The sequence below is a fragment of the Haemorhous mexicanus genome, chromosome 4, assembly GCF_027477595.1.
Source record: "Haemorhous mexicanus isolate bHaeMex1 chromosome 4, bHaeMex1.pri, whole genome shotgun sequence".
NCBI classification, from domain to species: domain Eukaryota; kingdom Metazoa; phylum Chordata; class Aves; order Passeriformes; family Fringillidae; genus Haemorhous; species Haemorhous mexicanus.
Window position 1 is genome coordinate 77,045,004 of NC_082344.1, and position 25,465 is coordinate 77,070,468.

At 54.0% G+C, this 25,465-nt stretch overlaps 1 protein-coding gene across 2 annotated transcripts in view; it reads right to left on the bottom strand.

The window, feature by feature from the left end:
* The window catches only part of SFXN5 (sideroflexin 5), a 97,321-nt gene extending 73,620 nt beyond the window's left edge, over nt 1-23,701 (bottom strand). For both annotated transcript variants that reach the window (XM_059845568.1, XM_059845569.1), the window contains exons 1-2: nt 23,630-23,701; nt 746-772 (exon numbers count right to left, since the gene is read on the bottom strand). The gene's annotated coding sequence lies outside the window, so the exon portion shown is untranslated. The remainder of the gene's footprint in view (nt 1-745; nt 773-23,629) is intronic.
* Between the last annotated feature and the right edge of the window lie 1,764 nt (nt 23,702-25,465).

The window sequence follows — 25,465 nt, forward strand, 5'->3', positions numbered from 1 at the left end:
GCACCTTCCCATTGCAGGTGTGGATCCCATTCCAGCACCTTCCCATTGCAGGTGTGGATCCCATTCCAGAACCTTCTCCCTATTGCAGGTGTGGATCCCATTCCAGAACCTTCTCCCCCCTGCTCCAGCCCCAGCTGGGACACCAACAGACAGGCCCAGCCCTCTCTGGATGGCCCCACAAGGGACACCCAAAAACCCAAACCACCAGAGCACCTGGATTTTCCAGAAATTCCAGCCCTGCTGTGCCCCCACAGCTCCTGAGCCAGCCCTGGTGCCTCTGGAGATCCCAGCCTCCCAAAACCCCAAATCTGCCTCAGTGACCCACGGCAGCAAAGCTCCCTTGGCCCCTCTGTGCCCACTTTTCCCCCCAGGTTTTCTGACAGGCCCGGGGGGCTGCACTGGAATTCGCTGGGAAGGAGAAATCCATCCCCCAGGGATCTGGGACTGCAGGGAGGAAGGTACAGCACAGGCACAAACCTTCCCAAGGAACTGTCAAACTGTTTGCAAAAAACTGGAGACAAGAAAGCTCTTGACTAGACAGGAAGGAGAAAATGAAGACATCAAAATATATAAATATATATAAAAAGAAAAAAATCAGGCTCTTTGGTGGCAGAGTGTTCTCTGCATTTACATTTCCATGGGAAGGCAAAACAGCAACTGGCAAAGGGAACGAGGGAGGACAGGGAAAAGCAGCAATACTTGAAAATAATAAGGAAAACTGAAAATATTTTAAAAACTGTATTACCTGTTTGATTTTTTGAGCTCCCCACAGCTGGAAAAACAAAAGAGAACATTAAATGTAAAAAAAACCCGGTGTAGTTTTATCCCAAATATTCATCTTTTGGCTGCTGTCATAAACAGACACAAGGGATTGGGACAAAAATCTCATTTTCTGCAGCACACCAGGATGGATTTAAAGACCCTTGACACACCTGAGCTCCTTCACACCTGCGTGGGCAGCGAGAGACAATATTGAACTTGCATTGAATGGGAAGAAAGAGCAAGAACAGCCAGACTTCAGAGCTTTACAAACCCCAAATCCTCTGCTGCACCGAGATCTCGAGGCAAATTTAGCACAGCCTCTCCCTGGGTGAGCTTCCTGCGGAAATCCAGCCCTGCTGGGGAACCAAGGTGGGGCAAGCACTGCGGGGAGCACAGGGAATAAACCCTGGGCTTCCCAGAAATAGAATAAACAGCCACCAGCTCGCATTTCTAAATGCACCGAGAAACGCTCAGGGAGAGGAAAAATCTCATTGAAAACTCTCACTGTTGCCTCCTGACAGCTTCAGAACCCCCAAGCCTGGCTCAGAGTGAGGGGCTGGAGGAGGAAACACCCCCTGAAAGGTGCAGGAGGAGACAGCGAGCCCGGAGATGCCCTGGCACAGACACAGCCCCAGGTTTGCCCTTCCTCCTCCAAGGCACAGGGGTTTCCTAAACCTAAACTGAAACCTAAACCCAAACTCCTAAACCCAGATTATCACCTCCAAAGCACCCAGACGCTGAGGTGCATCACTCCAGAGAGGGGTGGGAAGCCAGGGCTCTGAAATGTCCCAGCAGCTGCTGGGTTTTGCTGTTAAGAACTCGTGTTCAGCCCCAGCACCTCTGTCTGGGTTTGTTCTCCCCCCCCCCGGGCACTTGGAGCTGCAAATCCACCCTTTAAGCTCCATTTCCATTTAAAACCCCACAAATTTCCTGCCAGCCAGGAGCCTGGCTGCTTCCCTGGCAAGGCTCCTTTGCCAATCTCTCCCCACCCTCGTGGCTCCTTCACTTCTCTCCAATTTGTCAACATCCTCTTGAGTGGAGGCCGCCAGGAACCAGGGGAATTATTCCAAGGAGAGTTGTGCCGGAGCCAATCCGGGCCAGGAGAACCTGGGGAGCTCTGCTCCTGCTGCTGCCTCATCCCAGGATGGTGATGGCTCTTTTTGGCTCTGAATTTCCCCCCCAGACCCACCCAGCCTGCACATCGGGTGCTCACCCCGCTGAGCTCAGCATGGCCACGGGGTTCATTAACCCTCGTCCCTCACCCCAGGTTTGTTGCCATTCCCAAATATAAATCCATTAAAATGCTGTTGGAATGAGGTAATTAATCTGCTGTAAATAGCATTAATTGACCCATTGATACCAACAACCCCAAATTCCACTCCCAGTTCATCCCAGGCTCCCAAATGAAGCTCTGTGATGAACTCCAGTGCCTGTGATGAGGAACTGAAGATCTAAATGTCACATGCACACCGGAGTTTTCCTGAGGAAAAATTCCCTTCCTAAGGAAAACCATCATTCCCCCTTTCCCGGGTGGCAAACAGAGCCTGGGGCACACAAAGGACAGTCCTGGTGCTAAAGACCAGGTGGGGCTGAATCCCAACACCCAAAGGGAAGGGGGCTCCACACCCAGACAGTGACAGGGCTCTGCCTGCCCACCAGCTGGAGACCTTCCACGGGTCACTGCTCACCTGGAGAGGAATTCCTGGGGCTCCAGGAGCCTTCCCAGCACTTCCCAGTGACCCCAGGGCTGCCCAGATCCCCTTTATGCAGGCTGGGAAACAGAACTGCGGGATTTTCCTCTCCAACTGCAGGCACTGACACCAGCAAAAAGGAAGAGGGATGCTTTCTGAGCCAGCACGAGGGCTTTTTTGGTCAAATTCTCTAATTTCATTAATTGATCCCAATATTTATGCCTTTCCCTGCTGCAGTGCAAATATTGTTAGAACACGCGGTTTCATTACTTCTCCAAAGAGACTTCACAAGATGCACCTGATGAGTCACCTCAGGATTCTGCCAGCTCATTTTCACTTCTTTCTCCTCTAATTCCTCTTCTGTCTGCAGCGTTTTCCAGCAGCTCCAGCTCCCCGACAGCCCTGCCAGCCCGGGCTGCTTTGGGAGAGCAGTCTCTGGGTTTGGGGGGATTTCATTCCTGCCCTGGAGGAACGGCCACGCTCCCACCTCACCCCCCCTGGGAACTGGGGAATCTGCTCTGGAGCCCAGGGAACGAGCCCAGATTCCTGCTGGGTTTGGATTTCAGCCCGGGGGGCTGGGTAGGACCAGGTGGAGCAGGAGGGTCCCCTGGGATGGAGCATTTCCAGCGGGTGCCTCAGAGCCCCCAGGGGCTTTGTCTCCACTCAGCTTTGGGGGCTCCAGGGTGGGATTGCACCGGGGCAGAGCGGAGGGCTGGAGCAGTGTTACCCCAGCCTTCCACCCTCCACCCGAGCAGGCAGCAGTGGCCACTTTGCTCCAGCCTGTGGCCACTGCAGCTGTCCCCTGGGTCAGACCTGGGGCGAGCACACGGCTCAGGTCAGGCTCTGCCTCCCGGACATCCCTCACGGATGGGCAGGAATCAGCTCCTGGCTGCTCACCAGTGGTCTCAGACCCACCTTTTCAGCACTCATGGAAGAGATTTCCACGGGTCCTTTCCAGGATTCTGATTTTTCTGCAGTTTTTTGAGGAAGAGTCACCACTTCTGTCAGCACCTGGAGCAGTTTTAAAGCCCTGAGCTCGGGGTGCCAGCACAGGGAGGAGCTGGAGAGTCCAGAGGAGGCTCCAGGATGATCCCAGGGATGGAGCAGCTGGGCTGGGAGAGCTGGGATTGTTCCCCTGGACAGGAGAAGCTTTGGGCTGAGCTCAGTGTGGCCTTGCAGGGCCTGAAGGAGCTGCAGGAGAGCTGGAGAGGGACAATTTCCAGGGGATGGAGGGACAGGAGCCAGGGAATGGCTTCCACTGGGAAAGGGGAGATTGGGCTGGGATCTTGGCAAGGAATTGCTGGCTGGAATGAATTCCCAGATTTGCTGGGGCTGCCCCTGGATCCCTGGCAGTGTCCAAGGCCAGGTTGGACATTGGGAGCACCTGGGGCAGTGGGAGGTGTCCCTGCCATGGCAGGGGTGGCACTGGGTGGGACTGAGGTCCCTTCCATCCCAAACTCTTCCAGGACTCTGGGATTTTATGAACTCAGGAGCTGAGTTCAGTTATCCAGAAAGATCACCTCAAATATCATGATGATGTTTAAGGCAGGGTCTCAAGGACCACCAAAATCTGAAGAGAACCAAAGCTGTGGTGAGGAGATGGAGACTGGAATAAATCCTGGGAATAAATGTGATCTTTGCTTGTCAGGACATTCATTAGCAATCCTTATTTAGCAGCAGAATTGCAGCTTAGAGATAGTTTAAAAAAATAAAAAAGAATTTATTTAAAGAATCCATCCAGCCCCAATCTCTTCCCCAACACCTGTCACTATAAAACAGCACGGAGGGTTCCAGCTCTCCTTAATGGATGAGCCTCCTCCTATTAAACACGGGAACATTTCACAGTCCTGCACCCAGAGACAGCCAGTTATTTGTCACCCTCTCCATAAAAATCCCCTGCCTTATTTCTAATCCAAACTCATCCTCCTTCAGCCCAAAGGCACCTGGTGCCACCCTTTGAGCACTGATCCCAGATCCACGGGTGCCCGCTCCAGCTATGCCAGGAATAACTGCCTGGAGAAAAGCCCTCGTTGATTAATCACTCATTAATCACTCATCGTGACAAGGCACAGTTACAGAGAAAGAACTAATTAGGAGGCACGGGGTAGGTGAGCCCAGCGAGGAAAGGAAAGCCCAGAGGTCTGAGTCCTGCAGAGAGCCCTCAGCGGGGTCTGCCCGGCTCGACTTGGCCCCATTCCACACCAAAACCCCTCTGGAAGGACAAGGTTGGAGAGGAAATCGCTGAAAAACAGCATTCCCAGTTAATTCTTTCATCTGTCCAGCCAGCCCTGTTTCAAGAGCTGTTCCCTCCCTGCTCCACCAGCGATGTTCTCACCTCCCAGCAGGCCCCCCTGCACCCAGGAAATGCAGATTTTAACGAGGTAACAGCCGCCAGTTTGCACCCCGTCAGGAGCTGCCAGTGGTTTCACACCCCGGGCCTTGTGAGGTTTATTAAAGCGCAGCTCGGATCACCCAGCCCACGCTGAATTCCAAATATTGGGTGGTGCAGAACGTGGGATGCAGCAAAGCTCCTCCTGGAGCCCTTCCCGTGCCCTTGGGAGGGCAGCCTCCAATCCAGATGTGCTTTCCCTATAATCCCAGTTATTTAAATGATTGAAACAAGGGGGGAAAACCAGCCCAGCTCCAGCTGCTCACGGATATGGAGCAGTCTGGCACTCCTAACAGACCTGGCAAAGCAGGTAACACCATCCTGTGGCTCTTGTTCCTCACAGGAAACCTCCCCACCAGAGTTGTTAGAGCCCTGCTCCTAAAATCCTGGCATGGGGAAGGATTTGGTTCTTCAGGACACAGAGCTCCAGGGAGCCCACGAGTGGGATAGATCCCAAAGGGCTCTGATCATTTCTGCCCCTCCTGAGGCTGCACTGAGGCAGCCCAGGAGCACCTGGAGCTCCTCGGGGGTGCCAGAGCTCCTTTGCCATTCTGAGCCTTGTTGAGTCACTGAGAGGCATCAGAGAATTGTTCAGGTTGGAAAAGATTTCAGACAATCACACCCACCCATCCCCAGCACTGCCAGGGCCACCACTGCCCCTGTCCCCAAGTGTCACATCACTGCCAGGGCTTGAAATTCCTGCAGGGATGGAGACTCCAGCTCTGCCCTGGGCTCCTCCTATACTTTACTGCCTTTTCCAGGAAGAAATGTCCCCAGTGCCCACCCAGACCCTCCCCTGGGGCCGTTCCCTCTGCTCCTGTCCCTGTTCCCTGGAGCAGAGCCCGACCCCCCTGGCTGTCCCCTCCTGGCAGGAGCTGTGCAGAGCCACAAGGTCCCCCTGAGCCTCCTCTGCTCCAGGCTGAGCCCCTGCCCAGCTCCCTCAGGGATTCTCCAGCCCCTGCCCAGCTCCCTCAGGGATTCTCCAGCCCCTGCCCAGCTCCCTCAGGGATTCTCCAGCCCCTGCCCAGCTCCCTCAGGGATTCTCCAGCCCCTTCCCAGCTCTGTTCCTGCCCTGGCCACGCTCCAGCCCCTCCAGGGCTCTCCAGAGCTGCCCCAGCCCTGGAGGTGCCCTGGCAGTGCCAGCACAGGGGACAAGGGCACTGCCCTGGCCCTGCTGATTCCCAGCACCAGGAGCTGCTGCCAGATCCCAACCCAGGAGTGGGTGGAACCAGAATCGAGTCCCCACGGCTAAAATCAGCTCTGAAATAACACGGTGCAGCCTCCCAGCACTCAATAAACATTAACTAATTAATCCTCCCAGCACTCTCCTGGAAAGGCTTCAGCAGAGTGAGAATCATTCACTGAAAACCATCCTGGCACCAGGGCTGCAGGAGGACGTGGATGCCTCTGGAACCATGGAATGGTTTGGGTTGGATGGCACCTTTGGAGGTGCCCAACCCCTCCCTGGGCTCCCTCATCCAGCCCAGGTCGCTCCAGAGCAGATTTGTTTAATCCCATTTCAGCCACACCGAGCTGGCAGGTGTAATCAGCTCCGTAACCTGGACGTGACTTGGAATTGTTAAAAACGGGTTAGAAACTGTTGTAAAATAGTTGTTGGAGCGTTAAGCACGCGCTGTTAGTTCGGTTATTATACTGTAAAAGGGGTTAAAAGGGTCCTTATAGGAAATCCGGTAGTCACGGTGCCATAGCACACCTCAGTGAAGTGCAGCACCCCGGGCGAGGCCAGCCAGCCCGGGCAGAGCTGCAATGGGCCCTTTTGATCAGGATGGGCTCCCCGAATGCCGAGCTGGACCAAAGCCGGGCTGCGGCTGAGGAGGAGCAGCAGGAGCAGCGCCCGGGACCAGGGAGGCTCCTCGAGGTGCACTTGCAGCTCCCCCCGTGCCTTTGGTCCGACGGCGATGCCCGAACCCCGTCACAGCCACACCGAGAACATCCCCAAGCCCAGCCCTTGGCCAGAAAAGGGACACTTTCCTGCCAGGAAAAGGGAGCAGCGGCTCAAGGACACATCCCGGGTCTGTCGCATCCTGCGGGAGACCGGAGCGGGGAAAAATTACAGTTTACTGCAAATGGAGCTCTTCGCTCTTCATCAACACCGTGAGGAAAAGCCATTAGTGCCCGAAAGGGAGGCTCTTATCCCTGATGGATCCGCCGAGCGCCGCTGCGGCTGCGGCAGCGGGAGCGCCTCTCCCCGCTGCTCGCCTGATTGAGGCAGCGACACCGCAATAAATCCCTGCCCATCGAGCCGCCGAGCCTCTTTTCACTTCACCCAGCCTAATGGGGGAGAAATGAAACAGTTTCAAAGCAGCGAGTTGCCAGAAGTGCATTTGGAGAGGCTGCGGAGTGAGAAGTCACAAGTGACACAGCTCAGGCTCCGCCAACGCGCAGGAAGGGCTGCGGAGAACAGAGCCTGTCTCCAAGGACCTGTGCGCAGAGCTGCCTGCCTCCCAGCCCCGGGCTGGGCTCGCTTCTCGTGTTTTCCCACTCTTTTCCCTCTCCCCCTGATGCCGAGGGGTGAAGCTGAGGGTACAAAGTCAGCGCTGGAGCTGTGCTCGCTCACACATCGGTGCTCTCGCATTTTGGCACCAGGTGCAGGTAAACACCCGCTGAAATAATAGGCAGAATTCCAGCAGCAAATCCCGGGAGCTGCGACCTCCCCAGGTCCTCTCCAGCCTGTGATCCTACAGCAAAGAGGGAGACGTGGATCAAAAATCCTAAACCCGGTGTCTGGTGGCTACAAGGATTTTAGCCAGCCAAGATCCACAGCTCAGGGTGTTCGTTGCTGGTTTTGTGATCCCCGGATTAATGTCCAGCCTCCACTTCAGGCTTATTGTTGACTCTTTATCAATAAAAACTGTATGTAAATAGAAGTGAATAGAAATAAATAGAAATTTGATAGAATTTTATATTTTCTCTCCCCTTCAGCAGCTGGTTCCTGTTGGGGCACAGCCCCAGCACTCTGATCCCCCATCCCATTATCCCATTATCCCATTATCCCACCCCTCACCCTGCACAGACAGCAGGGGAAGCCCAGCCAAGCAGAGGGGAACTGAGCCGGGTTTTTATTAAGCTCAGCTCCCTGGAGCAGCCAGCTGTGCCGTGCAAGGCTCGGGAGGTGGGAACACATGGCCGGGAGAAGGCGGCAGAGCCGTGGCACTGCTGGCACTGCCAGGGCTTCACACCTCCCTCCTCCCAGAGCCTGGGCACGGAGCAGACCCGCGCCGGCTCACATCTGAGCTTCGGGGGGAAAACAGCCGCGGAACAGGCAGCACCTCCCTCGGCATGAGCAGGGCAGCCTTTATTAACGAGCTGCACTCATTAATGAGCTGCCTCTTGGGATGCATGGGTGATGCCACGGCTCACTCCCACAGCTAAAAGGCAAATATCATGTCTACATGGTTAATAGAGGGAAGTGTATGTACATATATGTGTATAAATGTTTAATCCAGAGTTAATAGAGAGAAGTATATATATATGTATATATGCTTAATAAAGAATTAATAGAAAGAATTATATATAAATATTTAATAGAGAATTGAGAGAAGTATATATATGTATATATGCTTAATAATTATTAGAGAAAATAGATGTATATATCTAAAATATAGAATTAATAGAGAGAATTATATATATGTATATATGTTTAATAATTAATAGAGAGAATTATATATATGTATATATGTTTAATAATGAATAGAATTATATATATGTATATATGTTTAATAGAGAATTAAGAGATGTATATATATGTATATATGTTTATTAAAGAATTAATAGAGAGAATTATATATATGTATATATGTTTAATAATGAATAGAGAGAATTATATATATGTATATATGTTTAATAATGAATAGAATTATATATATGTATATATGTTTAATAGAGAATTAAGAGATGTATATATATGTATATATGTTTATTAAAGAATTAATAGAGAGAAGTATATATATATGTTTAATAGAGAATTAGAAGTATATTTATATGTATATATGTTTAATAGAGAATTAATAGATAGATATGTTTAATAGAGAATTAATAGATATATATATGTATATATGTTAAATAGAGAATTAATAGATGTGTATATGGTAATTAATTAATAGATATATATGTGTATATTTGTTAAATAGAGAAGCAATAGCAAGAAGTTTTATAGATTTATTGTCCTGTTTTGCCCCCCTTGTGTTGTTAGCAGGGGTGGCCCGGGTTTGGGACATTTGGGAGGACATTTGGGGTGCTCCTGTGGCAGCACCTGAGCTCCAATCAAGATTTAAGGCAGTGATCTGCACCCCTGGACAACAAAAAGGGGTCGATGGACAGAACTTTGGGAGGGGCTAAAGGGTTAAAAGGCAAAACCTCCATCGTGTGATGAGCACGCGGTGGGAAAAATCCTCTGCTCCTGGCACCTCCGTGTTTTCTCTAGTCAGCCTTCTGTTGTGTTTTTGATCAGGTTTTAATAAACCTTTTAGTTTTTTTGAAAGTGAGTAGCATTTCTCACCATTTCATTAACGAGCTGTGACTCCAAACCTCTCGTTGGCATTAAAAACCTCCAAATCTCTCCGGGGAAAAGCTCCACTCCCCTGCAGAGCCCCCGGCCCTGCTGCTGTGCGGCTCTTTGCCTCTCTCTGCTGGCAGCAGCACCGGGAGGAGCCAGCCCGGGCTGGGGACAGGGACACGGGGCAGGGATCGCCACCTCGGCGTCCCTGGGGCTGTGTGCCACCACCTGTCCAGGTGCTGCGTGTGGAGGGTGGAGTGGTGGGAACCCACAGGTGGGGGAGATCAGGGCTCTGAGCCCAGCTCCAGCAGCTTTCCAGCACTGGGCACACCTGGACCAGGAGCTCAGCAGCTCTCCCTGCCCCGACTGCTGAGGCCAAAATTCAGCCTGCAAGGGGAAGGAAATGCAGTCCAAGGTGGAATGACTGCAGGGAATTCCAGCTAAGGACACCCAAGTGTTTTGGGGGAAGAAGTGATGAACAAACCTGAAGTTCATCACGAAATCCCCCCAGCCCTGATACCCACCTGCAAATCTCCCAAGGCAGACCTTTGGTGCCCAACCCCTGAGCACACCCGGCGCTCCTCAACATTGCAAGGGGTTTTTCTGCAGCACAAACCCCCCAGAGAAGCAGCTGTGCCACGAGCAGGAGGGATTTCAGTCCCTCTGGGGCTGGGAGCCACCGAGTGCTGCTGCCCTCAGCCCCCAGCAGCGCTGCCCTGCCAGCACCAAGCTGTTCCCCAGGCTGGGCCGGGCTCTGGGACAGGGTGACAGGGGACTCACACGCCCAGAGGACACAGATGCAACCCCACAAACGAGTGGGATAAAGGACAAAAGCCACACCATCGTGCCCTGCAGCTGGCACAGCCTTTGGATGGAGGCTGAACTCAGCATTCCCAAAGCAGGGAACAGGCCGGGTCTAAGCAAGCTGGCTCTTGGTCCTGGTTTGGCAGGCTGCATTTGACAGCCTTGCTTTCAGGGCAGGAACCACTCCCTGAAATGAGAGCTCTTCCCCGGAGGTTCCCTCCAGGAGGCTCTTTGGGAATCGCTGCCCTGCCTGCAGTTGGAATTGGATCTGTTACAGTCTCCACCTTCTGCTGCAAATTGGCTCCCCGAGCCCTCTCTGTGTCATTTGCACCTTCCCACTCGCAGCAGCCACCGGGGCTCTGGGGACAGACCCTGCCAGCCCCGGGACAGACCCTTCCAGCCCCAGGACAGACTCTGCCAACCCCAGGACAGACCCTGACAGCCCTGGGGACAGACCCTGCCAGCCCTGGGGACAGACCCTGCCAGCCCTGGGGACAGACCCTGCCAGCCCCGGGGACAGACCCTGCCAGCCCTGGACAGACCCTGCCAGCCCCGGGACAGGTCCTGCCAGCCCCGGGGACAGACCCTGCCAGCCCCGGGACAGACCCTGCCAGCCCCGGGGACAGACCCTGCCAGTCCCGGGACAGACCCTGCCAGCCCTGGGGACAGACCCTGCCAGCCCTGGGGACAGACCATGCCAGCCCCGGGACAGACCCTGCCAGCCCTGGGGACAGACCCTGCCAGCCCCGGGACAGACCCTGCCAGCCCGGGGACAGGTCCTGCCAGCCCCGGGGACAGACGCTGCCAGTCCTGGGGACAGACCCTGCCAGCCCTGGGGACAGACCCTGCCAGCCCCGGGACAGACCCTGCCAGCCCCAGGACAGACCCTGCCAGCCCTGGGGACAGGTCCTGCCAGCCTCGGGACAGACCCTGCCAGCCCTGGGGACAGACCCTGCCAGCCTGGGGACAGACCCTGCCAGCCCTGGGGACAGGTCCTGCCAGCCCTGGGGACAGACCCTGCCAGCCCTGGGACAGGTCCTGCCAACCCCAGGACAGACCCTGCCAGCCCTGGGGACAGACCCTGCCAGCCCCGGGGACAGACCCTGCCAGTCCCTGGACAGGTCCTGCCAGCCCCAGGACAGACCCTGCCAGCCCCAGGACAGACCCTGCCAGCCCCGGGACAGGTCCTGCCAGCCCTGGGGACAGACCCTGCCAGCCCTGGGGACAGGTCCTGCCAGCCCTGGGGACAGACCCTGCCAGCCCCGGGACAGGTCCTGCCAGCCCTGGGGACAGGTCCTGCCAGTCCCTGGACAGGTCCTGCCAGCCCCAGGACAGACCCTGCCAGCCCTGGACAGACCCTGCCAGCCCCGGGACAGGTCCTGCCAGCCCCGGGGACAGACCCTGCCAGCCCCGGGACAGACCCTGCCAGCCCCGGGGACAGACCCTGCCAGTCCCGGGACAGACCCTGCCAGCCCTGGGGACAGACCCTGCCAGCCCGGGGACAGACCCTGCCAGCCCTGGGGACAGGTCCTGCCAGCCCGGGGACAGACCCTGCCAGCCCTGGGGACAGGTCCTGCCAGCCCTGGGGACAGACCCTGACAGCCCTGGGGACAGACCCTGCCAGCCCCGGGACAGACCCTGCCAGCCCTGGGGACAGGTCCTGCCAGCACCGGGACAGACCCTGCCAGCCCTGGGACAGACCCTGCCAGCCCTGGGGACAGACCCTGCCAGCCCTGGGGACAGGTCCTGCCAGCCCCAGGACAGACCCTGCCAGCCCTGGGGACAGACCCTGCCAGCCCTGGGGACAGACCCTGCCAGCCCGGGGACAGACCCTGCCAGCCCTGGGGACAGACCCTGTCAGTCCGGGGACAGGTCCTGCCAGCCCTGGGGACAGACCCTGCCAGCCCCAGGACAGACCCTGCCAGCCCTGGGGACAGACCCTGCCAGCCCCAGGACAGACCCTGACAGTCCTGGGGACAGACCCTGCCAGCCCTGGGGACAGACCCTGCCAGCTCCGCGAGCAGCCACAGAGCGGGGGCGGGGACAGAGGGGCTGGTTTGGAGACAGCGGGGACGGGGACAGCCAGGACAGGGACAGGGGGGACAGGGACATCATGGACAGAGAGGGACCTTCAGCATGAGGACATCACAGACAGGGACAGCCGGGACAGGGACATCTGGGAGAGGGACAGCCAGGGCAGGGACATCGGGGACAGAGAGGGACCCTCAGCATGGAGACATCCAGCACAGGGACAGCCGGGACAGGGACATCTGGGACAAGGATAGCCAGGGCAGGGACATCGAGCACAGGGACATCGGGGACAGGGCCAGCCAGGGCAGGGAGGGACCCTCAGCACACCCCACTCCCAGTCCCTGAGGAATCCTGGCTGAGGGACCACGGGACCCCTTAAAGGAGCAGCCTGGGACAGGGGGAGGTGTCCCTGCCATGGCAGGGGTGGCACTGGGTGGGCCCTGAGGTCCCTTCCAGCCCAAACCTTCTGGGACTCTGGGACTGGAGGTGAAATGAGGAGCACAAAGTGCCAGCAATGGAAGGGCAGTGACAGGGCTGGAGCCAGGCTGGGAGAGCTGGGAATGCTCCCCTGGAGAAGGGAAGGCTCCAGGCAGAGCTCAGAGCCCCTGGCAGGGCCTGGAGGGGCTGCAGGAGAGCTGGAGAGGGACTGGGGACAAGGGACAGAGGGACAGGAGCCAGGGAATGGCTGCCACTGGGAAAGGGGAGATTGGGCTGGGATCTTGGCAAGGAATTGCTGGCTGGGAGGGTGGGCAGGGGCTGGGCTGGAATTCCCAGAGCAGCTGGGGCTGCCCCTGGATCCCTGGCAGTGCCCAAGGCCAGGCTGGATCCACCTGGGACAGGGGAGGTGTCCCTGCCATGGCAGGGGTGGCACTGGGTGGGATTTAGGGTCCCTTCCACCAACCCATCCCATGACTCCATGAGTCAACACCTGCAGAGCTGGAACAGGTGGTGCATAAACAACAACTGGAGCAGTTTCTCCATCAGCACAAATCCTCCACATTTCCTCTCCCCCCTCAGCTCCCTTCTCAGGACCCTGGTTTTGGGCCAGGGACCAGCAGTGCCACTGCCCCTCACCCTCTGCAGGAGCCCCGGGAGGACAGACAGGAGCAGGGAGGAGGAATTTCACCAAACCCCACAGTTCCCTTGGGTTCCCACAGCAAACATTTCTAAGTGCCCAAAACTCCCCAGCCCTGCTAGCAAACAGCTCTTGTTTCCATCACACATTTCTGGATCCACCACCCAAACTCACCTCCCCAAGGCCACCAGGGGCTTTCTCCCCCAAACATCTTCTCAATCCTCCTCAAATATTTAACCCCAACAACCGAGAGAGCAGAAATCCACCCCACACAGGTGCAATTAGCAAAGACAACTTTTCCTTTCAATAAAAAATAGGAAATCCTAAGAGCCTGCTGGAGAGGGGGATTAATGGCAGCGTGGGGTATTCCCCCTGCACAGAATGTTTGGGGCTGGGGGCATTTTAACAAACACTCAGCTGCATATTTCATAAAAAACCAAGCCTGGCTTTTCAATATTTCAATAAAAGCTCGAGGAAATAAGCTCAGCTGAAGAAATGGAGTGTGTTTTCTTGCTGCCCTGAATAAATACTGATCAAGCAGCTCTTTCTCCTGCGTTTTGCTGATCAAATAATTGATACAGCCGGGCTGAAAATGCTGTTTTTAAAACATCTTTCTAATGTAGGAACAAACCCCAGAGCCCCCCTCACTGAGGAGCTCTCAGCAGGGCAGCAGCTATCGACAGGTGAGAGATCAATTCTTCATTTTGGCTAATGAGGCCCCAGAAATGGCTTTTTCCCACCTCGAGTTAATGGGCACTGTCCTGGGCAGTGAAATCCAGCCCAGGAGCCTGGGAAGGGTGGGGAGGCTGGGAAGGTGCAGAGCTGCAGGAGCTGGCACTGCTGCTGCCCAGAGCTCCAGCATTTCTTCTGGAACCCGCCTCAGAGCTGCTCCTGGGGCACAGTGGCAGCTCCTGGAGGGAGTTTTATCTTTAGCTGGCCCGTGGCTGTTGCTCTGCAGCTCATTTGGGAGAAGCTGCCTGGGGAAGGCAGCGCGGCCAGGCTGGCTCCAGCAGAGCGCTGCCAGGGAGCCGCGTGTGCAGGAGCTGCTTGCTGTGACATCGCTCTAGGCTCTGTGGTTGCCGCTCCTCGCGTGGTGAAACCATCCCAGCAGGCGCCAGGGGCTGTGCTGAGCTGCTGGGAGGCTGCAGCTCCTGCCACCCTCGCCGTGGGCTCCTGAATGAGAGAGGGATTCGAGCTCTGTCAGGCGCTGCTGCTGCGCCGCGGAGCCGCAGACAGAGCTTGGTGAGAGCTCTGTCAAAACAACTCGTCTGCCTGAGCTCAGAGCTGCCTCCTCGGGGGGAGAGCTGCCTGCCGGGGGATGAAAGCTCTCAAACTCTGCCCAGAGCTGCTTCTGTGGCAGAGCCCAGGCCAGCCATCCCTCTGCCTGCCCGGGAGAAGCTCTGCTGCTCACGGTGACTCTGAGATGTGTCCAGGGCTCTTTTCCCAGCCTGGTGGCCAGGGAAGGAGTCAGGATTCCTCTGTTCTCAGTCTCGAGGTTGTTCATTATTTCTTATCTATGACATCCTTTCTCCAGCCTGCCCTAGGTCTGTCCTTTCTCCTTCCCAATCCCTCCTTCCTTCCCATCCCTTCCTTCTTCCCAACCCCTTCTCCTTCCCATCCTTTCTTCCTCCCAACCCTTCTCCTTCCCATCCTTTCTTCCTCCCAACCCTTCTCCTTCTCCTCCTCAGTCAATCCCTGCACCTTCCCAATCCCTCCTTCCTTCCCATCCTTCCTCCTTCCCATCCCTTCTCCTCCTCAGTCAATCCCTGCACCTTCCCAATCCCTCCTTCCTTCCCATCCTTCCTCCTTCCCATCCCTTCTCCTCCTCAGTCAATCCCTGCACCTTCCCAAGCCCTTCTCCTTCCCAGGTCAGCCTGAGGCACACTGACCACCTTGGGGCAGTGTTATCTTTTTATACTAAAAATGACATTATTTTACATTATTTACCATGACATTATTACCATTATTTACCATAACATTATTACCATTATTTACCCCAACATTATCACCATTATTTACCATGACATTATTTACCATAACATTATTTACCCTCACATTATTTACCCCAACATTATCACCATTATTTACCATGACATTATTTACCATCACCTCCCAATACCTGTCACCTGTGTTAGACAGTGAGCTCCCACCTTAAACCAACCCAAAAGTGCCACCATCCCCCAGAACATGGAGGCTAAGGAAGAAGAAAGAAGAAGGACAGGGCACACCCAAATTCCTCCATCTTGGCACCCCCAGCCCCATTCTGGAAACCCCAAAAATCAATTTTTCACCCCATGACAAACTAACTATTGTTCTCCTTAAACTCTCTTGACTTGTAGTTCTCCACAGAAAGGTGGTGATTTGCCCCCTGGGTCACAGTCCAAGGCCCAGGGGTCTTGGGCTCTGTGCCAGGGTCCCTGAGCCCCTGGCAGGGCTGGAGCCCTCCAGGGCAGCCAGAGGGATGTGCTGGGTTCTGACTCTGGAGGGCTCCAGAGCCTGGCAGGGCTCAGAGACCCTGGCACGGAGCCACAGACCCCTGGGCCCTGGAGTGCAGCCCCTGGAAACAATTCCCAGCTCGGGGTGAGGAGTCACAGGCCACGAGGGTTTGAGTGGAATGATGGTGGATTTGTCACAGGGTGGAAATGCAGAATTTTGGGGGTTCAGGAGACAAGAGGGAGGAATCTGGGCGTGTCCTGTCCTTCTTTTTCTTGTCCTCCACCTTCTGGGTGATGGTGGCACTGCTGGATTGGTTTAGGGTAGAGACAGACTAACACAGGGGATAGGAATTGGGAATTATGGTGAATAAAGCACAGGCAGGTTTTGGTATAAAAAGCCAACACTGCCCTGAGGGTGTGGAAAAAGAATTTTGGGAAAGTAGAATTTTGGAAAAATAGAATTTTGGGGGTTTAGAATGGGGGATCAGGGGGCAAGATGGAGGAATCTGGGCATGTCCTGTCCTTCTCCTTCTTGTCCTCCCTCTCCTGCTGGGATGGTGGCACTGCTGGATTGGTTTAGGGTAGAGACAGATTAGCACAGGGGACAGGTACTGGGAATTATTGTGAATAAAGCACAGGCAGGTTTCAGTATGAAAAGATAACACTGCCCTGAGGGTGTGGAAAAAGTACAATTTTGGAAAAATAGAATTTTGGGGGTTTAGAATGGGGGTTCAGGGGGCAAGATGGAGGAATCTGGGCATGTCCTGTGCTTCTCCTTCTTGTCCTCGACCTTCTGGGTGGTGGTGGCACTGCTGGACTGGTTTAGGGTAGAGACAGACTAACACAGGGGATAGGTACTGGGAATTATTGGGAATAATGTACACGTAGTTCTTAGTATGAAAAGCCAACACTGCCCTGAGGGTATGGAAAAAGAATTTTGGGAAAGTAGAATTTTGGAAAAATCGAATTTTGGGGGTTTAGAATGGGGGATCAGGAGGCAAGATGGAGGAATCTGGGCATGTCCTGTCCTTTTTCTTGTCCTCCCTGTCCTGTTGGGATGGTGGCACTGCTGGATTGGTTTAGGGTAGAGACAGACTAGCATAGGGGACAGGAATTGGGAATTATGGTGAATAAAGCACAGGCAGGTTTCAGTATGAAAAGATAACACTGCCCTGAGGGTGTGGAAAAAGTACAATTTTGGAAAAATAGAATTTTGGGGGTTTAGAATGGGGGTTCAGGGGGCAAGATGGAGGAATCTGGGCATGTCCTGTGCTTCTCCTTCTTGTCCTCCACCTTCTGGGTGATGGTGGCAATGCTGGACTGGTTTAGGGTAGAGACAGGCTAGCACAGGGGACAGGAATTGGGAATTATGGTGAATAAAGCACAGGCAAGTTTCAGTATGAAAAAATAACACTGCCCCTGAGGGTGTGGAAAACGAATTTTGGAAAAATAGAATTTTGGGGGTTTAGAATGGGGGTTCAGGAGGCAAGATGGAGGAATCTGGGCATGTCCTGTCCTTCTCCTTCTTGTCCTCTCTGTCCTGCTGGGATGGTGGCACTGCTGGGTTGGTTTGGAGCAGAGACAGACTAGCACAGGGGACAGGAATTGGGAATTATGGTGAATAAAGCACAGGCAGGTTTCAGTACGAAGAGCCAACACTGCCCTGAGGGTGTCAGTGTGCCGGACAGAGCTCAGCAGGACAGACAGACAATGTCACAGCTAACAGCAGATAAACAACCCTGAGAGCCAGAGCCAAGCAATCCTGCCTTCCTCCTCAGCCTCGGGGCTGGGAAAAAGAGATTTTCCAGCACCTCGGGGTCACCCCCACCGCAGAGAGCAGACCCCACCCCTCCCGAGCCTCGGAGGTGAGCGTGGCTCTCCCCCAGCCCGCTCACACATTCCTCTGTGAGCCACAGCCAGCCCAGGGCTCTCGGGGGACAGGTGAGCCCTGTCACAACTCAAGGGCAAAAACTCCCCTGGGGGGATCTGCACGAGGTGGGGGAAATCCTCTGCTGTAATATTTTCTCTCTTCAGCCTTCTGCTGCGTTTCTGAGGAGGTTTCACTGGAGCTTTTACATTTTTGGAGGTGAGTAGCATTCCCCACACAAGGGTTCAACAGCCCAGCAGGAAGCAGTGTGTCCCAGACACATTGTCTGGAAAATCCTTCCCTCAGCACCTCTCCTCCTGAGAAGATGAGGAGCCTCAGCTCCTCCATGTTTTGCTGCTCTGGAATGGGATCTGGAGAATTGCTTGCCCAGCCTGTGAATTGTTTTTACTCCATGGCCAAGGACAGCCACCTGTGCTGAGGCTGTGAGCACTCACAAGATTTTATTCTCATTTTTCCCCTTCCTTTCAAGCCTTCTGATGAAATCCTTTCTTCTATCCCTTAGCATCGTTTTGATATAACACTTTCTTTTAATACAATACATATAATAAAATAATAAATCAGCCTTCTGAACCATGGAGCCAAGATCCTCATCTCCTCCCTCACCTTGGGACCCTCAAACACCACCACAGCAGTTCTTGAAGGAGATAGAGTCACTTCTGCCCGGAGATCACTGAAGTGCCCCCCAGCCCTTCTGATGAGCAATAAATGTGATTTATCCTCTCCCAGACCAGCTCACAGCTCCAACACCCCCTCCTGGCCCTCGGGGACACCAAGGGATCAGCTCAGATCCCAGTCAGAGAGGGGTAAAACCCCCAGAAATGGGTCAGAAATCAAACTGGCCTCCATCTGCTGTCCTGCCACACGTGGCCACCCCAGCCGTGCCCCGGAGCTGTCACCCGGGGTCTGGCTCAGTGTCCCAGCCCAGCACCAAGCCCTGCAGGTGTGCCACAAACCAGGCTCCTCTCCAGAGCTGCCCTTCCCCAAATCAGCACCAGAAAACTGCAAACTGCTCCTGCCCCTCAGCCAGAGCCCATCCTGCAGAGAGCGGGGCAGGAAAAGCCAGGAAAAGTGTCAGTCCCAGCTCCAGGAAAGCAAAAATGCATTTTCCAGGTGGCTTTGGGTCAAATCTGGGGTGGGGACGACGGCAGGGAGGGGCCTGGGGCTCTGCTCCCAGGGACAGGAGGAGAGGGAACAGCCTCAGGGGAGAGAATTCCCCTGGGAGAATTCCATGCTGGAAAGGGCAGGGCTGGAGTGCTCATCCCTGAGGGGTTCCAGAGCCCTGTGGACGTGGCACTTGGGGACAGGGGGCGGTGGTGGCAGGGCTGGGCAATGGCTGGCATGGTTGGTCTCAGGGGGCTTTTCCAGCCTGAACCATTCCATGATTCCACAGCCCCATTTCCCTGCTGTCCCCACGCCAGGCAGCCCCAGGGCACAGCAGGACCTGCCCTGCAGCCCCAGGGACCCCTCCCCAGCTCAGCCCAGAGTGTCCCTGGGCTCCCTGAGCTCACCTGCGGCTGTCCCTCCATCCTCATCCTCCTCACCGTGCCTGTGGCACCCGGGACAGCATCCCAACATCCCAGCCCACAGCCTGGGACCTGCCCAGGGGCTCTGGGCTGCTCTGGGCTGGAGGGACCTGGAGGCTGTTCCACCCGTGCCACGGCAGGGACGTGGAGCTCCAGGTGCTGCCCTGCTGTGCTCTGCTTTAATTCATGCAGTCATTAAACACGAGCAGCTCTGGCTGCAATCCCACCCAAGCCCTGGCACTGCTGCAAGCAAAGGGAGCTGGGGCTGCTTCCCCCCAGTCCCTCTGAGCTCAGGAGAGAACATTTCCCAGGAAAGGCCTTTCCCAGCATTTCAGCTCCTTCCCCTCCCAGCCCGCTCAGCCTCCCCCCCTCTGGAATTCTGAATGAACTCTGGGAAGAGCCTGGCTTTGTCACTCTGCAAAATGTGGGTCAAAAGTCTGCAGAGTGGTTTGTCACAGAGTGGCTGTGTCATTTGTCACAGAGAGTGCCCGTGTGTCATTTGTCACACAGAGTGCCTGTGTGTCATCTCCCTCGGGCAGATGGGACTGAGTCACTGCTGCTGCCTCACTCCTGCTCCCTCCCAATCCCTCCTTCCCACCCCTTCTCCTTCCCAATCAATCCCTTCTCCTTCACAATCCCTTCTCCTCCCCAGCCTCTTCTCCTTACCAATCCCTTCTTACCAATCCCTCCTTCCTTTCCATCCCTTCTCCTTCCCAACCCCTTCTCCTTCCCATTTCCTTCTTCCCAATCCCTTCTCCTTCCCTTTCCCCGGGCAGTCCAGAACCCCCTCCTGCCATCCCTGGGCATTCCAGAACCCCCTGCTCCCATCCCTGGGCATTCCAGAACCCTCTGCTCCCATCCCTGGGCATTCCAGAACCTCCTGCTCCCATCCTGGGCATTCCAGAACCTCCCGCTGCCATCCCTGGGCATTCCAGAACCTCCTGCTGCAATCCCTGGGCACTCCAGAACCTCCTGCTCCCATCCCTGGGCATTCCAGAACCTCCTGCTCCCAACCCTGGGCATTCCAGAACCCCCTGCTCCCATCCTGGGCATTCCAGAATCCTCTGCTGCAATCCCTGGGCATTCCAGAACCTCCTGCTCCCATCCCTGGGCATTCCAGAACCTCCTGCTGCCATCCCTGGGCATTCCAGAACCCCCTGCTCCCATCCTGGGCATTCCAGAACACCCTGCTGCCAACCCTGGGCATTCCAGAACCCTCTGCTGCCATCCCTGGGCATTCCAGAACCCCCTGCTCCCATCCTGGGCATTCCAGAATCCTCTGCTCCCATCCCTGGGCATTCCAGAACCCCTTGCTCCCATCCCTGGGCATTACAGAACCTCCTGCTGCCATCCTTGGGCATTCCAGAACCCCCTGCTCCCATCCCTGGGCATTACAGAACCTCCTGCTGCCATCCCTGGGCATTACAGAATCCTCTGCTGCCATCCCTGGGCATTCCAGAACCTCTTGCTGCCATCCCTGGGCATTCCAGAACCCCCTCCTGCCATCCCTGGGCATTCCAGAACCCCCTCCTGCCATCCCTGGGCATTCCAGAACCCCCTCCTGCCATCCCTGGGCATTCCAGAACCTCCTGCTGCCATCCCTGGCCATTCCAGAACCTCCTGCTGCCATCCCTGGGCATTCCAGAACCTCCTGCTGCCATCCCTGGGCATTCCAGAACCCCCTGCTGCCATCCCTGGGCATTCCAGAATCCTCTGCTGCCATCCCTGGGCATTCCAGAACCTCCTGCTCCCATCCCTGGGCATTCCAGAACCCCCTGCTGCCATCCCTGGGCATTCCAGAACCCCCTGCTCCCATCCTGGGCATTCCAGAATCCTCTGCTCCCATCCCTGGGCATTCCAGAACCCCCTGCTCCCATCCCTGGGCATTACAGAACCTCCTGCTGCCATCCTTGGGCATTCCAGAACCCCATCCTGCCATCCCTGGGCATTCCAGAACCCCCTGCTCCCATCCTGGGCATTCCAGAATCCTCTGCTCCCATCCCTGGGCATTCCAGAACCTCCTGCTCCCATCCCTGGGCATTACAGAACCTCCTGCTGCCATCCCTGGGCATTCCAGAACCTCCTGCTGCCATCCCTGGGCATTCCAGAACCTCTTGCTGCCATCCCTGGGCATTCCAGAACCCCCTCCTGCCATCCCTGGGCATTCCAGAACCCCCTCCTGCCATCCCTGGGCATTCCAGAACCCCCTCCTGCCATCCCTGGGCATTCCAGAACCTCCTGCTGCCATCCCTGGCCATTCCAGAACCTCCTGCTGCCATCCCTGGGCATTCCAGAACCTCCTGCTGCCATCCCTGGGCATTCCAGAACCTCCTGCTGCCATCCCTGGGCATTACAGAATCCTCTGCTGCCATCCCTGGCCATTCCAGAACCTCCTGCTGCCATCCCTGGGCATTCCAGAACCTCCTGCTGCCATCCTTGGGCATTCCAGAACCTCCTGCTGCCATTCCTGGGGCAGGAATGTCCCCACTGCTGCAGGCACAGCTCCAGCAGGGGCTGGTGCAGCCCAGGCACGGCTGGGATCGGGGCAGAAATGGAAATTATTGCACAGGAGCAGGGCAGGGGCTGGGGCTGCCCAGCTGCTGCTCCAAGAACTCACAGGGGTGACAAAGCAGCTTCCATCCAGCTGGGACATCTTTCCCTGTAGCTGTGTGAGCAGGCGGGGTTGGCCCCAGACCCCAGGAATGGCTCCCACAGAGCCCTCCCCAGGCAGGGCAGGCAGAGGCAGAGGCAGAGGCAGAGGCAGAAGCAGAGGCAGAAGCAGAGGCAGAGGCAGAGGCAGAGGCAGAGGCAGAAGCAGAGGCAGAGGCAGAGGCAGAAGCAGAGGCAGAAGCAGAGGCAGAAGCAGAAGCAGAGGCAGAGGCAGAGGCAGAGGCAGAGGCAGAGGCAGAGGCAGAGGCAGAAGCAGGAGCAGAGGCAGAGGCAGAAGCAGAAGCAGGAGCAGAAGCAGAGGCAGAAGCAGAGGCAGAGGCAGAGGCAGAGGCAGAAGCAGAGGCAGAAGCAGAGGCAGAGGCAGAGGCAGAGGCAGAGGCAGAGGCAGGAGCAGAAGCAGAGGCAGAAGCAGAAGCAGAAGCAGAGGCAGAAGCAGAAGCAGAGGCAGAGGCAGAAGCAGAGGCAGAGGCAGAGGCAGAGGCAGAGGCAGAGGCAGAGGCAGAAGCAGAGGCAGAAGCAGAAGCAGAGGCAGAAGCAGAGGCAGAGGCAGAGGCAGAGGCAGAGGCAGAAGCAGAGGCAGAAGCAGAGGCAGAGGCAGAGGCAGAGGCAGAGGCAGAAGCAGAGGCAGAGGCAGAGGCAGAAGCAGAGGCAGAAGCAGAAGCAGAGGCAGAGGCAGAAGCAGAGGCAGAAGCAGAGGCAGAAGCAGAGGCAGAGGCAGAGGCAGAAGCAGAGGCAGAAGCAGAGGCAGAAGCAGAGGCAGAGGCAGAGGCAGAGGCAGAGGCAGAAGCAGAGGCAGAGGCAGAGGCAGAAGCAGAGGCAGAAGCAGAAGCAGAGGCAGAGGCAGAGGCAGAGGCAGAGGCAGAGGCAGAGGCAGAGGCAGAAGCAGGAGCAGAGGCAGAGGCAGAAGCAGAAGCAGGAGCAGAAGCAGAGGCAGAAGCAGAGGCAGAGGCAGAGGCAGAGGCAGAAGCAGAGGCAGAAGCAGAGGCAGAGGCAGAGGCAGAGGCAGGAGCAGAAGCAGAGGCAGAAGCAGAAGCAGAAGCAGAGGCAGAAGCAGAAGCAGAGGCAGAGGCAGAAGCAGAGGCAGAGGCAGAGGCAGAGGCAGAGGCAGAGGCAGAGGCAGAAGCAGAGGCAGAAGCAGAAGCAGAGGCAGAAGCAGAGGCAGAGGCAGAGGCAGAGGCAGAAGCAGAGGCAGAAGCAGAGGCAGAGGCAGAGGCAGAGGCAGAGGCAGAGGCAGAGGCAGAGGCAGGAGCAGAGGCAGAAGCAGAGGCAGAGGCAGAGGCAGAAGCAGAAGCAGAAGCAGAGGCAGAGGCAGAGGCAGAGGCAGAAGCAGGAGCAGAAGCAGAAGCAGGAGCAGGAGCAGGAGCAGAAGCAGAGGCAGAAGCAGGAGCAGAAGCAGAGGCAGAGGCAGAGGCAGAAGCAGGAGCAGAAGCAGAAGCAGGAGCAGAAGCAGAGGCAGAAGCAGAGGCAGAGGCAGAGGCACAGGCAGAAGCAGGAGCAGAGGCACAGGCAGAAGCAGAAGCAGGAGCAGGAGCAGAAGCAGAGGCAGAAGCAGGAGCAGAAGCAGAGGCAGAGGCAGAGGCAGAAGCAGGAGCAGAAGCAGAAGCAGGAGCAGAAGCAGAGGCAGAAGCAGAGGCAGAGGCAGAGGCACAGGCAGAAGCAGGAGCAGAGGCAGAGGCAGAAGCAGAAGCAGGAGCAGAGGCAGAGGCACAGGCAGAAGCAGGAGCAGAGGCAGAGGCAGAAGCAGAAGCAGGAGCAGAGGCAGAGGCAGAAGCAGAAGCAGGAGCAGGAGCAGAAGCAGAGGCAGAGGCAGAGGCAGAAGCAGCAGCAGAAGGAAGAGCTGCTGACCTGTTTGTTGGTGACTCCGGGGGGCAGAGTGCCGTGCTTGTAGTCCTCCAGCAGCTGCACCGCTTCCTGCAGGCGGCTCTGCAAGGGAACAGCAGCACCCGCTGAGACTCAGAGCCGGGGCAGCCCAGCAGATCCCAGCGGGAAACGGGAACGGGACCGGGAAACGCCACCGGCACGGGCTGGGACACCGCCCACTGCCACGGGGGCTGAAATGTCACATAACACGGGGAACTGAACTGAGCTGAACAGAATAGATTGGACTTTATATAACGCCATACTATATCATATTATTATATACTATACTATATTGCATTATCACTATATTATTATATTAGCATTATATTATACTATATATTATACTATATATAATATAATATAATATAATATAATATAATATAATATAATATAATATAATATAATATAATATAATATAATATAATATAATATAATATAATATAATATAATATAATATAATATAATATAATATAATATGATATAACATAATATAACATAACATAATATGATATAACATAATATATTTACATTATATAATACCATATAATACCATACTATATTACATTAATATACACTATTCTATATTGTATTATTACTATATTATTATATTATCATTATATTATACTATATATTATGTTATATATAATAATATAATATAATATAATATAATATAATATAATATAATATAATATAATATAATATAATATAATATAATATAATATAATATAATATAATATAATATAATATGATATGATATGATATGATATGATATGACATGACATGACATAATATAATATAATATAATATAATATAATATAATATAATATAATATAATATAGCATAATATAATATATTTACATTATATAATGCCATATAATATCATACTATATCATATTATATACTATACTATGTTGTATTATTACAATATTATATTATTAATACTATATTATTATTTTATCATTATATTATACTATATATTATACTATATACAATAATATGATTGATATCATATAATATGATATGATATGATATGATATGATATGATATAATATAATATAATATGATAGGATATAATAATATAATATAATATAATATAATATAATATAATATAATATAATATAATATAAATGATATGATATATTTTACACCATGCAATACCATACTATATTATATTATTATAGACTATACTATATTGTGTTATTACTATATTATATTATTATTACTATATTATTATTTTATTATCATTATATTATACTATATATCATATTATATATATTATTATACAATATTATATTATGTTACTATATTATATTATATTATATTATATTATGTTACTATACTATATTATATTATATTATATTATGTTACTATATTATATAATTTTTACTATAATATATATAATTATATATATATAGTATTTATACAATTATTATATACTGTATTGTATACTATATTATTATATAATATATACCATCTTACATGAGATCCTATTATGCCATATGGCATTATTGTATACGATACAATTGTGTCATTTATCGATTCTGTGTCTCAGAGCACAGTAACCCTTCCTGACAGCGCACTGCTTTCCGCTCGGGCCCGTTCCTGACACGAACAGACCCGCACACACCGGTGCCCAGTGAGAGGGCAGGAGCTGACCTGCTCCAAAGCTGTGCTCCTCCCGCCCCTCCCCTCCCCTGCCGCAGCTCTGAATGGAGCTGCAGCACGGCATCAATGGGCTGCTGCTATTTTTTCCCTTCTCCTGAGGAAATCTCACTAGTTACTATAACAACCCTGGCCAGATCCCATCCTGTTCGGCACGGT